The 16394-nt window shown below is 43.1% G+C and overlaps 1 protein-coding gene across 1 annotated transcript in view; it reads left to right on the top strand.

Annotated features, from left to right (window-relative positions):
- WWOX (WW domain containing oxidoreductase) overlaps positions 1-16394 on the top strand; it is a 1117686-nt gene that overhangs the window by 459836 nt on the left and 641456 nt on the right.

Raw genomic sequence — 16394 nt, forward strand, 5'->3', positions numbered from 1 at the left:
TTCTAAGTTTAAGTGTATTCTCCTATACTGTCCAGGGAAAGGAAGCATTTTTCAACCAAACTGAAAGTAGGGAAAGGTACTCTCTTTTATTCTAATAGTCACATTTCCCAAAACATACCCTTAATATTCTACATTTGGCGCAGTTATTGTTGAATACTTGGAAGGCAATGTATATAGCATACAGAGCTGCAGCTTTGGACTTTGTGGCTTTAGGTAAATTACTTATTCTCTTTGCACCTCAGTGTAGTCTTCTGAATGATGGGGACAGTAGCAACATCGATGTCTCGGGGCTTCTGTGAGTATTCATGAAGATAATATATGCAGGCCAGTACCACCTTCCCCACTAAAGGAGTGCCACTTATTTTTACTACTTGTATTATTATTGTTGTTGCTGTACCTCTGAAGGGCTTTAGTCCTCTTATGAGCAAGGCAAAAGGGACATTGTTCACTCTTTGGACCGGAAGTAAAAAGCCCCTGCAGTTCCAAATGACTCCACATTTGGAAAGATTTTACAAGGAGCTCAAAAAAAAGCCTCTTGTTTGACTTTGCCCACAAATGCCACAGGAGGACTCTTCTGAACCATGCCAAGAAGAAAAATGAGAATGCCAGCCTAAATAAATGTTATCACAATCTCTGCAGAATCGTGATGTCTCTGATTCTTGAAAGTGTCTGCTGCAGGGTATTTATTATTCTGTGATAATAATAAATCGCTGCTTATGAAATGCAGGGAATCGAGTGTCATGGAGGGGAGGAATGGAAGCAACAGGGAGAAGAACTGCGAAAGACGGAGGTCCAGCCAGGCCTAGGCTATTAATCATCGCCCTCCATTATTTCCTGAAGATTCATTCATTGTTCCATAGGTACCTAGAGGGTCAATTAGAGACCACAGACAGGCTTTTTCAAAGACACAGGAGGGTCAATTAGGCCCTCCTTATAATTTTCTGCTTTAACAGCAAATGCCAGCCTATCGTGCATCAGATGCAAGCGAGTTTGGAAATAAACAGGGTACTTTCCCTCTTCCTTTAAAAAAAAAGAAAGAAAAAATCCAACACAGAGATGTGGAGGCAGTGGGCGATTGGGAACGCTGGGCTTGCTGGCTGTCAGGATCTGGTTCAAGGAAGGCAAAGGGAATTTTATCACCAACCCGGACTTGTGAGGAACAGAGTTCTTGTGGTCTCAGAGCACGGGGAACAGTCAGGGAATTTGTATGATGGAGCACCCTGTTCCCATATCTGAGATGATTCATTTATCTTGAGTGCCATCTTAACTACAATTAGAGTACAATTATAAAGTATCTACAATGGAAATGGGACTTGAAATCAATCGCAGCTGGACTGGCGTGCGGTGAGTTGCCGTGCCCACCACGAGTGTTGTCTGTTTAGGACAGAGTTCAACCAAATGCACTGGTGTGTGATTTTGCACAACACTGCTTTGTATTTGTTTTCCTTGAGAGCGGCAAACATATTTTTTATTTATTTTATTTTTATTTTTTGAGATGGAGTTTTGCTCTTTCACCCAGGCTGGAGTGAAGTGGCATGATCTTGGCTCACTGCAAACTACCCCCGCCCCCGGATTCAAGCAATTCTCGCACCTCAGCCTCCCGAGTAACTGGGATTACAGGTGCCAACCACCACGCCCAGCTAATTTTTGTATTTTCAATAGAGATGAGGTTTTGCCATGTTGGCCAGGCTGGTCTCGAACTCTTGACCTCAGGTGATTCACCCACCTCAGCCTCCCAAAGTGCTGGGATTAAGGCGTGAGCCACCGAGCCCAGCCGGCAAACTGATTTTGAAACACATCACAATAAAATAAACAGAAGAAAGGATTGTCCTAAGTGAGAAGCAGAGATGAAAATGTGGAAGGATGATTGTGAGAAGTCCACATTGCTCCATTTGGACTTTCTTTCTGTAGTGGGCTATTAGATTTTGCCTCTGCTTGTTTCTGAATACCCAAGCTTGCTAACACAGGGAAAGACCAATTACCATGATTATTATTATGTACCTTAAGACCTGATTCTACCTATCTACCGTCACATAGACATTTGGAAGCAAAAAAGAAATGCTTTTCATGTGGGAAAGACCAATACCAACTTCAGTGATATTATTTCCCTCCCACCCCGGGCTCTTGGGAATATCTCTTAGCCCTCAATTGTCACATTCATTCTGCAGATGTTAGCATGTGCAGGCACCGTTCTAGGTGTTGGGGATACAGCCAAAAATAAGCAGGAAAACCCCATTCTCTTCATTTCTGGAATGCTGGAGCCCTGGGCCCGTGGGGCCCATTTCACTTCAACGTTTTTTGTCATCATTGAGTTTCCAAGAGGGGAGTGGCACTACAGCTGAAGAGGATGACCCTCTGTCAGAGCCTTTGCTAAAACCACTGAAAACTGTCTTATTTTTTATTTTCCCCAGAAAAGGGACACATAAGTACGTTCCTCAAGGGAAGGGTTTTTTTTTTTTTTTTTTTTTCCTTTTGAGTTGGGTGTCTCACTCTGTCATCCAGGCTGGAGTGCAGTGGCGCAATGTCAGCTCACTGCAAACTCCGCCTCCTGGGTTCAAACAATTCTCCTACCTCAGCCTCTTGAGTAGCTGGGATTACGGTCACCCACCACCATACCCAGCTAATTTTTGTATTTTTTAGTAGAGACAGTGTCTCACCATGTTGGCCAGGCTGCTCTCGAACTCCTGACCTCAGGTGATCTGCCCGCCTTGGCCTCCCAAAGTGCAGAGCAGGAATTTCGTTGGTTTTGTACACTGCTGCTTTTTCAGAGCCTGGAACAGTGCCAAGCACATAGTCGGCCCTCAGTGAACATTTGTTGACTAACTTAGCTCACAGATGTGGGGCTGTGATTCTGAAGGCCCGGGCTCATTCTTGGCTTTCAGAGAGGTTTGCTTTTGCTGCTGGGCAGCTTCGGCCCTGGCTGCTGCTGCTGCTGCCACCACCTTCCTGGAGGTCAGCTTCATTTTCAATGTTTTTGCCCTTCTGATCCCTGGGTAAGAAGCAAGAAAATTTTCTAGTGCCTGGAGTCTGCATTCTTGTTTCCCAGTCGTATCCTAGAAGTTGCAAATTACTGGCTTGTGGATGTCTTTGGTTTGGCCTGCTGAAGTTTGTTTTGGATTTTTTAATGAAATAAATTAGCTGTGAACATTTAAAACTTGGGAGACGTCCCATTAAAATTGGGATTTCCTGCTTATCTCGACAAAGCAGATCTGGCATCCTTTGCCTGCATTTTGCATTTGGCTACAGTTGGCTGGACTTGAGCAGCGGCTGCCCCTCTTTAGCTGGGGCATGTGCCCTCTGGTTTGCCATAGTACCCATCAGGCCTGCTTCACTCATTGTAGAAATGGCCTGGCCTCCTAGGCATTGGAGATTTCTGTTATGCTAACTCATGAGCTTGCCTGCTTACACCTAGCTGTTGTGGTGGTTCTCACAGGTCTCCCCGATCCCAGCCTCCAATTCACTGAGCTGGCCTCTGCCAGTGTCACTTCTCCCCAGTCTTGGCTTTGATCAAGCTTGGAAAGGCCTGGCCTTTGTGTTGTCACATTCTTCTGCCTAGAGTATGCCTTTTCCTTCACCAAACCAAGTGGCTCTTTCGAAAGACTTGCCTGAATCCTAGACCCCTTCTCTCTACAACCTTCAGTCTGAGTTGGGTACCTTGCATCCTTCTTTGTTCCCATACTTACCCCTGCAACCATGGTCATTTTGTGGTTATCTGTTTAATTCTCTGCTGGCTATTCCAGGCCGTCATCTCCCTGACTACAAGGACTTTGTTGCTCACAATCATATCCATGATGTCCACACAAGATCTGGCCTCTACGTGGAAGGACACATAGTTCCGTCTGGCTTGGAGCCTAGCTTGGGAGAGGGACAGTGGTGGGGAAGGGTGAGCTTGGAGATAGAGCTGAAGTTCCCAGGTGCTTCAGCAGTTACAGCAAGATTCTAGATCTTATCCTGACAGTCACAGAAAGCACTGGGAGCGTTTATGAATGTTCTGGTATCTCACATAATAAGGGGACCATGCATGTATTTTAGAAAGAGCCCTCTGGCTTCAGGGAAGAACGATGGATTTGTGAGGGTCTGGACTGGTAGCAGGTGGGCTCCTAGAATAGTCCAGGCAAGAGATCATGGAGGCCAGAGCCAGGGATGGATATAGACTAAGACATGCCTGTAGACTGAGTGTCGAGGAGCAAGTAGATCAACTTCTAGCATGAGACTGGGAGAAAGAGATGCTCTCCAGCCAATGGATTTATGAAATTAATGAACTTTTTCCCTTTCCTCCCAAGCATTGCCTGGATCACCTTGTTAATATGGTTTCTTATTAAACATGCTGGAAAACAGAGGCTCTAAGTGCATATGGTTTTAAAGCAGCACTATTAGCAAATGGTCACTGGCTTCATTTTTCCTGTGCATATATTTTTGTGTATTCCGAGAGGATTTTCTTTTCTTTTTCTTTTTAATCCTCCTCCTCAAGGGAAACCCCCTTCTCACGATAGCTTCCTGGTAGAAAGTTCTAACTAATGACTTTAATCGTGTGAATGTATTGCAGAAATGGACAGGATAATTCTCAGCTCATTCATCTTACAGACCTCAAGTGAACAGGCACAAAACAACAGGCTCCACCCTCCTTCTCTCCTCTTTATCTCGTACTTTACCTCAATTTATGACTTGGCTTACAATCTGTTGCAGAAAGCCTAGCTCCCCAGCTTCTCCTGAATCTACGTTTTTCTATTTTGTCTGAACTAGCCAAGGTCTCTGGAGTTTGCTGTTATATTGCTTCAGAGAAATTAGTGACATTGAAAGGCTGTTGTCTTTTTTAGTGTACTTTTGGTTGTTAGGAGAAATTTAGAAGGCCATTTTTTTCTCCCATCTCTGCAGTTCAGGAGATTATGTTAGAAAATATTCTATACAAAAAATACGCATAGTAGGGCTTTTCTCCAGCTAGTAGCTCAGAATAAGTCAGTACTACTGAAACAGGTACCTTTTATAGAATTGATTCTGAAATCTGTTTGGATCTGAAATCTTTCTTACTTGCCTTTGAGTAAGACATGGCAGAGGAAAACAATTACACTAGCTGCTGGTCTGTATTCACTGGTTAGAATAGAATATTATTACCATCAGGAATAACATTAGTGGCTGCGTGCGGTGGCTCACGCCTGTAATCCCAGCACTTTGGGAGGCCAAGGTGGGTGGATCACCTGAGGTTAGGAGTTCAAGACCAGCCTGGCCAACATGGTGAAACCCCCATCTCTACTAAAAATACAAAATTAGCCGGATGTGGCAGTGCATGCCTGTAATCCCAGCTACCTGGGAGGCTGAGGCAGGAGAATCCCTTGAACCTGGGAGGTGGAGGTTGCAGTGAGCTGAGATCACGCCATTGCACTCCAGTCTAGGCAACAAGAGTGAAACTCTGTCTCAAAAAAAATTAATAATAATAATGTTAAAATAATAATAATGTTAGTGATACATAAAATTTTGAAACCAGTTCTTAAGCAATTAAAAAAAAGCAGCTATGGTGATGGAGTTTTTGTGTTATGAATTTTATTCTCTGAAGGCATGGTCATTGTGAATGCCAAAGAAATAAGCAGAAGAAAATTTTATTTGAAAGCTGGGATTGTTGCATGCTGCAGGATTTTTTTTTCTTTTGCTATTGCTGTGTAACAAATGACCACACATTTAGCAGTTCACATTCACATCTATTTATTAACTACAATTCTCTAGATCAGAAGCCTAGACACAATGTGACAGCCTTCTCTGCTCAGGGTCTCTTGGGGACAAAATCAAGGTGTCCTCTGGAGGAACATCCCTTCCTGCAGGCTCTAAGGAAGAATCCACTGTCAGGCTAATTCAGGATGCTGGCAGGATTCAGATCCTTGAAGTTGTAAGACTAGGGCCCCTGTTTCCTACTGACTTCTGCTGGTGGCTGCCCTCAGCTCCCAGAGGCAACCCACATTCCTTGACTTTTGGCCCCCTGCATCTCAAAGCCAGCAACAGAAACTCTCTTGTGCATGGAGTCCCCTCCTGCTTTGAATCTCTCGGACTTTCCTTGAGTTTGATGTCTAGGTCTGGATTTCAAGGGCTCACGTGATGAGGATAGTTTCTTTATCTTAAGGGCAACTGATGTGGAGTCTCAATTAACATTGGCAAAATCCCTTCATGACAGTACCTAGAGTTTGAATTGACTCAATAACTGGAAGAATCCACGCGTACACCATGGACCGGGAATCTGGGAGGCCAATTTATAATTTTATGTTTCAAAGCCACATTTTTTTCTTTTTGAATAACAGAAAAAACAAAAACAAAACAAAACAAAAAAGAAACAGAGACCAGATCTTTGGAGAGACTTTTTCAAAAGCAGAAAGTTTAATATAAAATAAAGGGGGTAATTGAAGAAGATATAAACTGCAAAGAAAGGATGTTAGGTAGAGCGCCTTACAGGGAATCAGAGGTTTTATTACAGGCAGACACGCCTTCACCTGTGAGCCGAGCAAGTGATTTTGCCCGCAGAGAAGAATGCAGGGTTCCTTCTATGGCTTAGGATCTTCAGTTACCAGCAGTGGAAGTGAATTGAAAACGGTTGGTCTCTTGAGCGACCTGATGCGACTCATTATCTTCTCTGTGCCTCAACGTATCTATCTGATTTCCCATTAAAAGTAATGGGAAAAAGCACAATGACTTTTGCATCAACCTAATAGAATGGGTTGATATTCAGGATTGCTATAATGATGAGACAATGGCAAATGGAGTCTTCGTTTTTAGCCCGGTGGAGGCATATGCTGGGCACTCAACAAACATCCCTTCCCCTGTCCTTTTCTCAAATAGAGTTATCCAAACAAATTGGATGCTCAACTCTGGATTTGATCCAAGCTCTCTGGAAATCTCTAGCTTCTCAAACTGTTTCATGGTGGAGTGCCTTTTGGGCACAAGAGAAGGAAATAAGAGCCTCGCGAGCTTTGGGAATGCTGCCTCTAGCTCCCACGCTGCATGCCAGAATTCCTTCTCTGAGAGCTCACTTTATCTCAAAAACCCATGCATATTCTGCATCTACTCTGAATTCAGCAATGTTGTGTGTTACTGTATGAACTAGTGTTTTCGTTACTTAGCAGTTACATTCACACTCCAGGAATGTATCTGTTCCCACATCCCCTGATGCTGAGCATACCATAGTTAAGGGAGGCAAGCAAGGCACCTAACCTCCCAGGTTCATGGAGGTAGCCATTCTGCACTTGCTGACCTTGAGCTTGTGGACTCCATAAATGTCTGCCCTTGGCATTGCTCGTGCCTCCCTCTGGGCTGACCCTGCTGGGCCTGTCACTTACTCTAGTTGGAGAGGCCTGTTTCCATGCATAGCTCTTTGTCAGATGCTCACACTCGGTCAGTACTTGCCTTCCTTTGAGGCCATATGCACCCACTGACAATCTGATTGCTCCCCTGAACGGAGGTGAAAGCATGCAAGCTAGGAGTTAAGATCTTTAACCCAGGGAAGACCCTGTCTATGGAAGTGCTGAGCTCTTCAGTGTCATCACAGAAAAGCATGAGCCCGTCCCTGGTACGGAGTCATCACATCCCATAGCTGAGCGACATGGGAGCTCCATGATGGGGAGGTGACACACAGTCAGTTAATTACATAAAGAGAACTTGAGCAAACTCTTTGCCATATGCTGTGCAGATCCCTCTGAAAAGCTTTACAGATGTTCCTTTTTTTTTTTTAAATCCCTCCCCCTATCTTTCTTTCTTTGCACCCACGATGCTCTGCACTTCAAGCTAAATATAATGTATCTGATTTTACAGCATACATACTAATCAGGTTTGAAAGTTGTCTTGTGAGGCTTTAAAAAGCTAGCCAAGAGCAGTGCGATTTCTCCAAAAGGATGTCTGCAATCAAGATGATTACATGGGAAAATAAATCGTAATTTATATTGCTGAAAATGTCATTTGCAAAACACTTTGACAATACTTTCCTTTCAGTCTATTTTCCTGTGTATGGGTAAGTGTTGCCCTTCTGCAACTTTCCTTTTATTTATTTATTTCTTTTCAATACTCTGAATATCACTGGAGCAACGGCAGATTCAGGGCAGTATGGGGTGGTTCAGGAACAGAACTGACAGGTATTGAAGCCAAAAAATTGAACAATAACAACGTAGGAGAGAGAATCCAAAGATAGTATGTGTTCAGGATACGGACAGTCGTGTGGATGAACACACACACACACACACACACACACGCTTTTTTTTTCTTTTTTTTCTCTCCTATTGCAATAGAACGTAAAGTTAGATTTTTAGAACCAAATGCCTTTTAGGAAGCTATCTCTCTTCCACCCTGCTGCCTTTGTGTTGAATAAACTATATTAAATTATCCAGGAGGAATGATTAGTGATCTGATTGATTAATATCCCTTGTTATTAAGAACCGTCTGTATTTGTTTGTGTCCTGGTTGGCAGATATTAAGTCCACAGATGTCAACAATTAATATCTGTGGTTGATTGTAAAAATGGCCACCAATTCTTCTCTCTCCCCTGCACATGTACATCCTTGCATTGTGAAATTGTAGATCTTCCCCTCAAAAAGTGAAGTTCGTTTGTCCACTCCTTGAACCACGATGGCGTGAAACTTGATTTGACCAATGAGGCATTTGGAAACACGGCACAAGCAAAGGCTTGAAAAGTGCTTTTATGTTGATGCTTGCCCACTTACTGTGCTAGGAACCCTTTTACTTCTGGGTGTGAACAAGCCCAGGCTAGCCTTCTGGGTGATGGGACACATAAGACCATGTTTCCACATTGCCCCAGCCAAGAGCCAACCTACAGATGCGACTGCCTTGCTGACAGCAGACACCTGCCCCGCTGAGCCCAGCCCAAGTTGCTGACTCATGCAATCTTGAGCCAAAAATAAGTAGCTGTTGTTTATAGCCACTAATATTTGTGATGGTTCATTGCACAGTAAAATTGAATGGAGACAATACTTTTGAATTTGACGCTTCGAGAGCTGTTGTAAAGAAGTAAAATGTGTAGTGTTTGCCCTTTTCCTCAGCTGTAGGCCTGGTATGTGGAAGTATTCAGTTATTTGGTGAGTGAACCCTCGCTGTTGCCCTGGCCAGTGTTTTCTGTCTCAGGAAGCATGGACATTTCATCCAGGGTTATATGCTACAGGGATATTCAAGAAATTGAGGATCCTTGAAAACCTTGTCTCCCTCACAAGGATCAGGTGGCAGGATCTAATGGGAGGGTTAGAGAGTGAGTGTTAACACACAGAGAACCCAGGAGGGAGACCTTTCTCAGAGGTATCATGTCAAGAAAAGATCATTTCTCCTAAGCAATCAATTTCTTTTTAAATCTGAACCTCATATCTGATAATAGTCCCTTCTTTTATCTGGCCACTCAGGAGCTCAAAAATAAATTTTTGGCACCCTTCTGCCTGGCTGCAGCAAAGTCATAGAATCATATGGCACCTCTCTGGCAACTAATTTCACCTATTTCCTTATTTGTTTAAAAATTTTAACTTAAATTTTTTTCCCTCAAGATCTATTTATGGATCATCTGTTTTATTTTTACTTCTTTTCCTTCCTCTTTTGCTTTTGCTCCATTTTCTCCTCACTCTTGACTCTTCTCTAGTTTTTATATGCAGCATGTATTTACGCATGCCATCTGAAATCCTCCTTCCTTTTTAACAAGGCAAGTAGAAAACGAAAACAAAATCAAAGGATACGCTGCACAATTGTTGGAGCCCTAGGAACCGAGAGAAGAGTACGTGCAGGCTCTTGGACTGTTCTCTCCCCAGCAACTGTAACTGGAGGGAACATCAGTTTGTCCATTCATTCGTTCATCAGCACAGCATAGCAGAGTAGAAGGAACTCTGACTTTGGGATTGGTGCCTCTTAAGTTTGAAGTCTAACTCCGTCACTGTGTTTCTTTCCTCTTGCTGATAGCTGATTTGTTATAAACAAATTACCAAAAACTTACTGGCTTTAAACAACACATGCTTATCACGTTGCTGTTCTGGGGAGTCACAAGTTCAAAATCAGTCTCACCTGATCAAGGTGTCAGTAGGGCTTGTTCCTTCTGGAGGCTCTAGGGGAGAATCTATTTCCTTGCGTTTTTCAGCTTCTAGAGGCCTCCTGCATTCCTTGGCTCTTGGCCCCTTCCTCTGTCTTCAAAGCCAGCCGTTTAATATCATCACATCTCTTTACTGATTCCTCTTCCGTTGTCCCGTCTCATTCTCATCTGGCTCTCCTGCCACTCTCTTATAAGGACCCTTTTGATTCCATTGGGAATACCCAGATAATCTTGGATAATCACGCCATCTCAGGGTCCTTAACTTAATCAATCACATCTTCAGTGTCCGTTTTGCCATGGGTGATGACAGAGTGACAAATTTGGGGGATTAGTGTGTAGACTTCTCTTGTAGGGAGTCATTATTAATCTACCACAACCACTAATTCTGGACTTCAGGTTCCCTCATCCATAGAGCAGGGATAACAATATCCTCCAGGCTATCCACAGAAGTAGAGAATGTAAGCTTTATCCAGGGGGTCACTCAGTGATGGAAGTCTTCCTTATAAAGCTGTCCCAGCTCCATCTCTCAGGACCGAAATGTGGGCAAGACCATCACATTTTTCATCCCCCGCCCCCAGCCCCCAACAGTGACTGAGCAGATATTCATACAATGGCAATTGTTTTGTCTGCCTGGATGGCTATAACATAATACCATAGACTGGGCAAGTTAAACAGCAGACCTCTATTCCTCACAGTCTAGAGGCTGGGAAGTCCAGGGTGAAGCGATGGGCAAATTCAGTGCCTGCCTAAGGCTTTCTTTCTGGTTCCCAGATGGATGTCTTTGTGTGTCCTCTCATGGCAGAGAGAGGAAGGGGTCTGGAACCTTTCTCTTATAAGGATACTAATCCCATTGTACCCCGTCCCCCATGATCTCATTTGAAATTAGTCACCTCCCAAAGCTCTGCCTCCAAGTTCTGTTACACTGGGGCTTAGGGTTTCAGCATAGGAATTTGGGGGAGCTGGGGAGAGGAACACATACATTTAGTCCATAACAACTATCTCATTTACCCCTCTACTTAGTGATTCAGAAAATAGCAAGTATGGTAGGGAGAACATGGTATCAGAACCAGGAGAGGGTCCTCTGGCTTTCTGAGTTCTGCCAAAAACAAAGTTTTGCTGCCTTGGGCCTGTAGCTTCTCCTCCCTGATTGTCGCTGGCCTTGCTGTAAATTGTGAGGCATCCATGTGAGGCGCAGGATAGTTTCAAGGACCAAATGAGGCTGTCTGTGCTGAGGCTGGGAGGGTGTTAAGTGCTCAGAGGCAGCCGGAAGCTGTGGTTTTGACCTTCCGAGACTGTGCAGAGGTTCCTCCTTCTGGTTAGGACAGGGCTCACAACAGTGCAGTCAGGAGACTGGAAATTTTAGTGACACCAGAGTGGGCTTTACTTCCTCCTCATAGAATTCCTGCCAGAAAGGTGGAGATGTGCAGTAAACTGAGCACTGATAGAGTACCAAGAACATGCTTTTTGCACACTGTTTGATACATCAATCAGAGCGGGGCATGGCTGTCATCAGTTCAGATTTGAGAGAATTGAAGATCAAAGGGGTCACGTCTCTGTGAATAGTATTAGTAATAGCAACAGTATCGATGGCAATCCTAATAATTAAAATTGAAGCAACCATCAGTGTAATCATAGCAGAAACTCACATGTGTGTGCTTTCTATGTGCCAGGCACGAGGCTGAAATCATACATTCATTATTTGTTTATCCCACCCTAAGTGATAGGTGTATTCATCATTCACAGTATCAGAAGAAGAAACTGAGGTTCAGAGTGACCCAGTAAAGATCACAAGCCCAACCATGGTGAAGGGCGTGATTGGCAGAAGCCCAGTTTAAGCCCCCATCATCTCCTGACCCTTTCCCAAAGCTGAGCTGCCTGCCAGGGTCTTTGCTTTTTCCACTGCCAAGAAGTGAGGTTTTGGCTGGGCGCGGTGGCTCACGCCTGTAATCCCAGCACTTTGGGAGGCCGACGCGGGTGGATCACGAGGTCAGGAGATCGAGACCATCCTGGTTAACACGGTAAAACCCTGTCTCTACTAAAAATGCAAAAAAAAAAAAAAAAAAAATTAGCCGGGCGTGGTGGCGGGCGCCTGTAGTCCCAGCTACTCGGGAGGCTGAGACAGGAGAATGGCGTGAACCCGGGAGGCGGAGCTTGCAGTGAGCCGAGATCGCACCACTGCACTCGAGCCTGGGCGACAGAGCAAGACTCCGTCTCAAAAAAAAAAAAAAAAAAAAAAAAAAAAAAAAAAAAAAAGAAGTGAGGTTTTTTTGTGTGTTCTGAAAGGTCCCCAAGCTCGCCGCAGCCTGCTATTGTATTTAAAGGGTGCCCTTTGCTGCGTAACTAGGGCAAAGAAGAACCATCTGGCTTTCCGCACTGGCTGTGGAAAGTTCCAGCTCATCCACACTACCTCTGTGGCTGAGTCAGAGGAGAAAAGGAGAAAGTTTTTCTCCCGCAACTGGGCCATCAAACCAGCGGAGCCTCCAGCCGGGGTGGTCTCGAGGAGGCCCATTACCGGCTGGAGTGACAGAGTGTGGCGAGCCTGCAGCTCGTCCCGTGTCTAATGGAACAGAAACAAGCACCGTGCTGCTCTTGTTTTCCAGTGGATCACCGGGGCTCTGCGAGGTTTATTAATCTTAGCGTATAATGGAAAATGTGTTGCCATGTGAAATCCAGAGCCTCTGTTCACTACTCCGCGGATTGAAGGCGGCAGGAGTCTTTTGTCTTATTTACACACGATGCCTGCGAGAGACTCTTAGGGCAGAAGAACGCCGTCGTAAAAATCCGTGCGGAATTTGAAAGTGTGCATTAATGCATGTGACCAGATGGTTCTAAAATATGCCACTTTAACCAAAAATCATCCTCTGAAAAACTCTTCTGAAGAACATCGACTGTGCATAATAACTGCCTTGAGTAGGGCAATTTTAGAAAATATATGACGTACGGGATGAAGATGAGGGAGCAAAATGGTTCCTACTTACCATTACTTTGTCCCTCCAAAACCCTGCATCGGGGGAAAAAAATCCACCCAATGCAAGAACCGTGGCAGTACTTAGACCATTTAGAATCACTTTGAGTTATTACCCAGAAATTGCTAACAACTGCTTTCCAAGTTATATATTAATTTTTTCTTTTTTTTTTGAAAAAAAAAAAGGCTTCCAACTTTTTTTTTTTTTTTTTGAGTTGGAGTCACTCTCTGTCACCCAGGTTGGAGTGCAGTGGCCCGATCCTGGCTCACTGCAACCTCCACGTCCCGGATTCAAGCGGGTTTCCTGCCTTAGCCTCCCGAGTAGCTGGGATTGCAGGCACCTGCCGCCACACCCAGCTGATTTTTGTATTTTAGTAGAGGTGGGGTTTCGCCATGTTGGCCAGGCTGGTCTCGATCTCCTGACCTCGAGTGATCCACCTGCCTCGGCCTCCCAAAGTGCTGGGATTACAGGCATGAGCCACAGCGTCCAGCCCCAACTTCTTAAAAGCCAGAAACATCTGGCTGTTAGTTAGCTGTCACAATATTAATACTAGTGTCTGCAAGTAAGTTTGTTTTCTGCTTGTCTTACAAGTTTTAAGGGCTATCAGTAGATGCATGTAATAATCCTAACACTGTCATCCTTACATTTGAGGTCTTATTATCCACTTCTACCTTAGCTATGTAAACAGATGAATAACCTACTCTGCATTTACCCAGATAGTGCTGTTAGACACCACACATGATGAGATTGGAGGCACCTGGGTGTCAGCCTCTTGGGCTGGCTCATTATAGGCCACTTTGTCTGAGGAACACTCAGGTTTGCAAACCATTGCTTAAAATTACAGGATACCTAGGGACCTGTTGGGGCAGGAGGGAAGAACTCTATGGGCAGAAATGTGACTTTCTGTAGCAAAGATGTACTGTTTCCCACTGAGAAGAATCAAAAATAGAAAAGTGCTTTCTTGTCTCTCTATATTGTTATTAAAACAAGTAGATGCATTTTCATTGCATCTTTATAAAATGTCCTATTTCATATCACTGTTCAAACTTGACATCCACATTTGAGTTGGTTTAAAATATCACCGTTTCATTGACATTCACCTGTATTATACATTTCAGTTGGTCAATTCATTTAATTTATCATAAACCATTTAAGGAGCAGTTGGAGAAAAGGGGGAAAAAGTTAAATGTTAATGATTCCTTTCGTAACTGCAATTTTGTCGGCTCCTTTTTGTACATATATGATTATGAAGCAATTTGCATGAAATTTACACCTTTTCAAATTTTGAAAATTGCCTTGTTGAAAAAGAATCGCTGTACTTCTCAATACTACACTGATTAATCACAGTTATAGAGTAGACATAACATTTTTATTAAACTCTCAGTGAGCAGGAAAATTAGCACTTCCTGCAATAACGATACTAATTTCATTAGTGAACGTTTTCATTTATAAAGTGCTGCTTCTTTATCTTGAACCTTTTATCCTTTTCTTATTGACCAAAGAGAGGGCATATCTTTGGGAGCTGGTAATAAACCATATTCATAATATGATGTGACCTCATCGACAGGCTGCTGCTTCTAGCTGATCATATTCCTTGATCATAAATATCCATCGGTACCTCTTGTCACATGGTGCTCTTAGAGCTTCCCCTTTGAATTTCAAATGTGGTAAGAGATGGTTTCCATCCTGAAGAGCTTGCAATGGGATGATTATTGGGAAGATTAAAACTCTAAAACTAACAGGTGGATATAAAGATAAAGAAAATACAGTATTTTGTTGATTTATGTTTATGTAACTTCTTTATTGGTAAAGGGGAAGCAGGTGAGAATACAGGAAATCCTTGTGGCATTGTTTGCCTTTTTTAGAAATTCAACTTTGCAAACAAACTCAGGGGAAACTAGTGAGGTGGAAATAAAGACTGCTAGACTACGGGTCTGGGGCCCAAGTGTTTTATTAATATAAAAACTTGTATATAAATGTCCAGTTTCACCACCAAGTCCTTTCTGAAACACTGGTAGTAGGTGAACTAATGCAACAATTTATTTTTCTTTGAGACAGGATCTGGAGTGTGGTGGTGCAATCATAGTTCACTGCAGCCTCGGTCTCCTGGGCTGAAGCGATCCTCATGCCTCAGTCTCCTGAGTAGCTGGGATTACAGGCATACACCACCATGCCTGCCTAATTTTTTTTTAATTTTTCTTTTATAGAGATGCAGTATCGCTTGTTGCTCAGGCTGGTCTCAAATGCCTGGAATCAAGTGATCCTCCCGCCTCTGCCTCTCAAAGTACAGGGATTATAGGTGTGAGCCACGAAGCCCGGCTGCTACAGTTACTCAACCACCTTCCTACTAGAAGCCAGGCGTTTCTCAAGCTTCTGAAGACGCAAAGGTGAACCCCAGACAAGCCAGATTTACAGAGTGTGCATTTCAGTGGGGGAGCCAGCCAAAAAATGAGTAAACACCAAGATAAAATATATTCCAGTGGCGATACATTTTCAGAAACAAACAAACACGGTGCTGGGCTAGAAATGAATGGCAGGGGAGAAGGCGGGGCAAGCTTTAGAAAGGACAGGCAGGTAAGGACAGGGTTTCAAAGGTGAGGAGGAGCTGGCAGTGTGAGTAGCCAGAGGAAAAGTGTTTTGGGAAGAAGGAACAGAAAGTGAAATGGTGCCCTGGCAAGGCAAAGGTTATACATTGCTGAAGAGACTATGCTGCCCAGATGACTTGTTCATGTGTAACCTGTGATTTTTAAATTTAGAATTCAGGTTTGAAGGGAAGTATTGGTCGTTTCTTTATCTGCATGGGAAAGCTTACTGTAGCTACTTACAGTAGAAGAGAAATGTACATTTCTGAAAACTCACTGAGGGAGAAAGGGGCAGTGATGATTCTAAATGTTAATAATGCAGATAGCCTTTTCTTTATCAACTTTTGTAAATGTGTTGCTTAAATAGATTTTTATGAGCCAGTAATGGTTTAGAAAGGTAAAAGACTTGTCCGAGGTCATACCCCCAGTACACTTGGGAGCCAAGATTCATCATAGACGACTTTGTGAAATGTCCCATTAAATGTGTATATATATATATACACACACACATATATACACTATATATATATACATATATATACATGTATACACTATATATACATATATACATATATACACTATATATATACATATATACACTATATATACATATATACACTATACACATATATACACTATATATACATATATACACTATATATACATATATACACTATATATATACATATATACACTATATATATACATATATACACTATATATATATAGTGTGCATTACAGCTTAACAGACACACATTCGTTTGACACATTATGTTTTAACTTTATTAATAAGTTTTT

The sequence above is a fragment of the Pongo abelii genome, chromosome 18, assembly GCF_028885655.2.
Source record: "Pongo abelii isolate AG06213 chromosome 18, NHGRI_mPonAbe1-v2.0_pri, whole genome shotgun sequence".
Taxonomy (NCBI): Eukaryota; Metazoa; Chordata; class Mammalia; order Primates; family Hominidae; genus Pongo; species Pongo abelii.